Raw genomic sequence first — 5,314 nt, 5'->3', positions numbered from 1 at the left:
GGCAAACACTTTGGGTTCGCGAGGACTTAGAGTGCTGGTAGTGGTTGGCGGACCCAACACTCTGGGTACCTCCGGGTACTTGGGGTTGGTTGAGGACTTGGTGAACAAACACTTGATATACACTCTTCGGATGTACTTCGGGTGTCACCTGTTGTCCGAGGCCACTTGCATGGTTAGCAAGCGTTGTGGTCTAATGGCCCTACCGGGCAAACACTTTGGGTTCGCGAGGACTTGGAGTGCTGGTAGTGGTTGGCGGACCCAACACTCTGGGTACCTCCGGGTACTTGGGGTTGGTTGAGGACTTGGTGAGCAAACACTTGATATACGTTCTTCGGATGTACTTCGGGTGTCACCTGTTGTCCGAGGCCACTTGCATGGTCAACGGTTGAGGTGGTAATGGCGGGTCGGTGCTGTAGGGTGCCGGCCTGTTGGCTGCCTTGGCCGGGTTGGTTGGTTAACACTTGATTGAGCTTGCACCCGAGGGTAATGGCACTTGAAGGTGGGTACCGGCCGGCTGACCTGGTGTGATGGTTGGTTGGTGAACACTTGGCGGTACTTGCACTTGGCTGTGCTTGGACTTGAAGGTGGGATCCGGCTGGCCTAGGCCATTGGTGGTTGGTTGGTTGGTTAGCCCTTAGCTGGGCTGGCTGGCTGGCTGGCCATCGGTGGTGTGGTGTGTTGGGCGGTTGGTGAACACTTGGCGGTACTTGCACTTGGCTGTGCTTGGACTTGAAGGTGGGATCCGGCTGGCCTAGGCCATTGGTGGTTGGTTGGTGGGTTAGCCCTTAGTTGGGCTGGCTGGCTGGCTGGCCATCGGTGGTGTGGTGTGGTGTGGTGTGTGGAGTCGAGCATCGCGCGCCGTTGCCTTCTTCGGAGTGTTGTGGGTACGCAAGTGCTTGCAGTGCAAAGAGGTTGGTGATGGAGTGACATTGCCTTCACCATGGAGTTGCGGGTACTTAGGTACTTGCAAGGAGATGGTGGTATGGTGGTGTTGCGTGTGTGGTGTTCGATTAGAAAGATATAATTTCTAAGTCCGGATTAGTGCTGTCAGTGGGGCCCCCGCTAACAGGTCCTGCACGGCCACCGTGGGGCTTGACTTGGCGCTATTCCGGACTTGGGGCGATCACGATGTCCCCGTGCGGGACTTAGAAGATGGAAGAACACAAGTACCCTTATCCCATGACTTGTGAGCGATTGGCATACGTTACCACATGAAGAGAAAAATTGGCTAAGTCCCGGATCCATATTATATGAAGAGAAAAATCGGCTAAGTCAAGGATCCATATATAATAACCTTATAATTGGCTAAGTCCAGGATCCATATTATATGAAGAGAAAAATCGGCTAAGTCCAGGATCCATATATAATAACCTAATAATCGGCTAAGTCCAGGATCCATATATAATAACCTAATAATCGGCTAAGTCCAGGATCCATATTATATGAAGAGAAAAATCGGCTAAGTCCCAGATTGGGTCTGTCAGAAATACACTTTCAAGTTACCACACAAGTAAGCAAGATGGCCATATGATAGATCCATATGATATGAAGAGAAAAATCGGCTAAGTCCCAGATTGGGTCTGTCAGAAATACACTTCCAAGTTACCACACAAGCAAGCAAGATGGCCTAGTGATGGATCCATATGATATGAAGATAAAAATCGGCTAAGTCCCAGATTGGGTCTGTCAGAAATACACTTTCAAGTTACCACACAAGTAAGCAAGATGGCCATATGATAGATCCATATGATATGAAGAGAAAAATCGGCTAAGTCCGAGATTGGGTCTGTCAGAAATACACTTCCAAGTTACCACACAAGCAAGCAAGATGGCCTATTGAAGGATCCATATGATATGAAGAGAAAAATCGGCTAAGTCCCAGATTGGGTCTGTCAGACATACACTATCAAGTTACCACACAAGCAAGCAAGATGGCCATATGATAGATCCATATGATATGAAGAGAAAAATCGGCTAAGTCCGAGATTGGGTCTCTCAGAAATACACTTCCAAGTTACCACACAAGCAAGCAAGATGGCCTAGTGATGGATCCATATGATATGAAGATAAAAATCGGCTAAGTCCCAGATTGGGTCTGTCAGACATACACTATCAAGTTACCACACAAGCAAGCAAGATGGCCTAGTGATGGATCCATATGATATGAAGAGAAAAATCGGCTAAGTCCCAGATTGGGTCTGTCAGAAATACACTTCCAAGTTACCACACAAGCAAGCAAGATGGCCTAGTGATGGATCCATATGATATGAAGAGAAAAATCGGCTAAGTCCCAGATTGGGTCTGTCGGAAATACACTATCAAGTTACCACTTGAGCAAGCAAGTTATCACACGAAGAGAAAGCCGGCAAAGTCCGGGAATGTTACCACATGAACTGGAAAATGGGCAAAAACCTACCTTCACAGGGATCGTGAATAACTAAGGCTGTAGACATCGGATCGACAAGCCAAAGACTGATATGGAAAGGAAATGAGTAGTACTAGCTTTCCTGAGAGTTGCAGAGCTTAGACTGCATATGAACGGAAGTTATTAAGCGTCAAAGTCAGAAAATTTGCCCGAAGGAACACAAGTTCCAACTTAGAGCATGAATACCGCCTAGACGGTAAGAGGTACGGCCAGGCTGAGGAATAAGAAAATGTTGGCCAACATGTTCCCTAACTATCCCCCGAAGACCGCAAAGCAATCCAACATCAACCAAGAAAGTTATAGCCCGATCAAGGAAACACCTACTTTGCACCGATATTGCACCAAATACATGTACCAAGCACCTTCGGTTGCATACCTGCAGGGGTTTACCATAGTAGGCCATGGAAGACCGATATACCGAACATAATCACTTTCTATCTCCTCGGGTGTTTGAGATAGCGCTTTGCGGTACAAGAACGAAAGTTAGACCATATCTTGGTGCATCTTTTTGCCCAAAAACACAAGACCCTATCTACCAAGGCAAGAAAGTTGTGTGGGGACAAAATGTCCAAAAGTGCCCAAAGTGGCACACTTGAACCATATATTCGAGAAAAACACAAGTGTGGGCCCGAGCTAGCAAGTTGAAATGTTCTGACCGTCAGTAGCCCTAGTTGAGGTGCACTTATCATTATATGAGGCCAACGTGCCAGCTAGTCTCTAAAGGGGCGATATGGGTGTTCCAAGGTTTGTACCCAATTGAGGAAAAAACAGGGTAAGGTACGGTGTACCGCGAATAACTCGGGCTATAGATGTCCGATCGATGAGTTTGGCATATGTATGGAAAGGTCTCGACGAGACCTAACTACCCTGAAAGTATGAAGGCAAAGACTTGAATGACCGGGAAGTAATTAAGTGCACAAGTGGTAAAGTTGCACCAAAGTCCATGTTACCCGAAGTGGTACATGAACACCCAATATTCGACCAAAACACAAGTTTAGAGACGAGCTAGCGAGCTACATTGTTCAGACCGTCAGTAGCCCGCATCAAGACACGCATTTCATTATATTGAGCCTAGCCGCTAGCTCGACTCGAAGTCGGTCATATGGTTGGTTGATGGTTTGGACCGACCACGTGGTGTACCAAGGTTATGTACCTTTCATGAATTAAAACTCTGGCTGTATGGCACTGAGCGACAAGCTAAGGTGTGATTTGGAATAGTCTTGAGTGGGACTATTTAGGAAAAATGCGAACAAAAAATCACAAAGTCCTTGGGCGAAGCTATTAGCGAAACATAGAGCAAATTGGTACCAAAAACTCTGGAAATGGGACTTGAGTCAAAAATAACCGCAAGTTGGAGAAGAGATAGCAAGCTTGCGTAGAACAATTATATTTGGTGCATGGTATCACCAACAAAAAAGTATATGGGGCCAAGGTGCTGGCTGGCCTCCAAAGTGGAGATATGGGCGATCCAAAGTTTGTACCCAAGTACGAACAAGTATGGAAAAAACAGGGTAAGGTACCAAGTACCATGAATAACTTCGGCTGTAGATGGCCGAGCAAGACAAACGGCATACCGTTGGAAAGGTCTCTGGGAGACCTATCTACCCTGAAAGTTTCATGAGGCTGAGTTGAAAGACCACGGAGATATTAGGTGATGATGGTCGTATTTGGGGACCAAGTCGCAGGAAATGGCACTTGACCAAAATCCCCCTTGGAAGGTGAATACCGGCTTACCGGTAAGAGATAGCGACTTGGCTTAGAATATTCATAAGTTGGGCGTGTAGAGACGCAACTTTCATTATATGGGGCCAACCCGGTCAGGGTGCTCCAAGTCGGTCGTTTGGTCGGTTTATGGTTTGGGCCGACCACGTGGTGTACCAAGTTGAGGTACCTTTCATGAATTATAACTCGGTCAGTTTGCCACCGAGCGACAAGTTCCGTTGTGATTTGGAATGGTCTTGAGAGGGAATATCAAGCAAAAATACAAACAGAATATCAGCTTGTCCATGGCCGAAGCTATTAGTGAAACATAGAGCAACAAGGGTCCAAAAACGAATGAAATGGGACTTGGACCAAGAATAACGGCAAGTTGGAGAAGAGATAGCAAGTTGACGTAGAACAATTATATTTAGTGCATGGTATGACCAACAAAAAAGTATATGGGGCCAAGGTGCTGGCTGGCCTCCAAAGTGGAGATATGGGCGATACAAAGTTTGTACCCAAGTACGAACAAGCATGGAAAAAACAGGGTAAGCTACCAAGTACCATGAATAACTTCGGCTGTAGATGGCCGAGCGAGGCGAACGGCATACCGTTGGAAAGGTCTCGGGGAGATCTATCTACCCTGAAAGTTTCATGAGGCTGAGTTGAAAGACCACGGAGATATTAGGTGATGATTGTCCAATTCGGGGACCAAGTCGCAGGAAATGGCACTTCACCAAAATCACCCTTGGAAGGTGGATACTGGCTTACCGGTAAGAGATAGCGACTTGGCGTAGAATATTCATAAGTTGGGCGTGTAGAGACGCAACTTTCATTATATGGGGGCAACCCGGTCAGGGTGCTCCAAGTCGGTCGTTTGGTCGGTTTATGGTTTGGGCCGACCACGTGGTGTACCAGGTAGAGGTACCTTTCATGATTTATAACTCGGTCAGTTTGCCACCGAGCGACAAGCTGCGGTGTGTTTTGGAATGGTCTTGAGAGGGACTATCAAGGAAAAATACAAATGGAAAATCAGCTTGTCCATGGTCGAAGCTATTAGTGAAACATATAGCAAAATGGGTTCAAAAACGAATGAAATGGGACTTGGACCAAGAATAACGGCAAGTTGGAGAAGAGATAGCAAGTTGACGTAGAACAATTATATTTAGTGCATGGTATGACCAACAA

Source organism: Anopheles coustani (assembly GCF_943734705.1).
Source record: "Anopheles coustani chromosome X unlocalized genomic scaffold, idAnoCousDA_361_x.2 X_unloc_96, whole genome shotgun sequence".
Taxonomy (NCBI): domain Eukaryota; kingdom Metazoa; phylum Arthropoda; class Insecta; order Diptera; family Culicidae; genus Anopheles; species Anopheles coustani.
Note: the sequence above shows the minus strand (reverse complement) of the source record.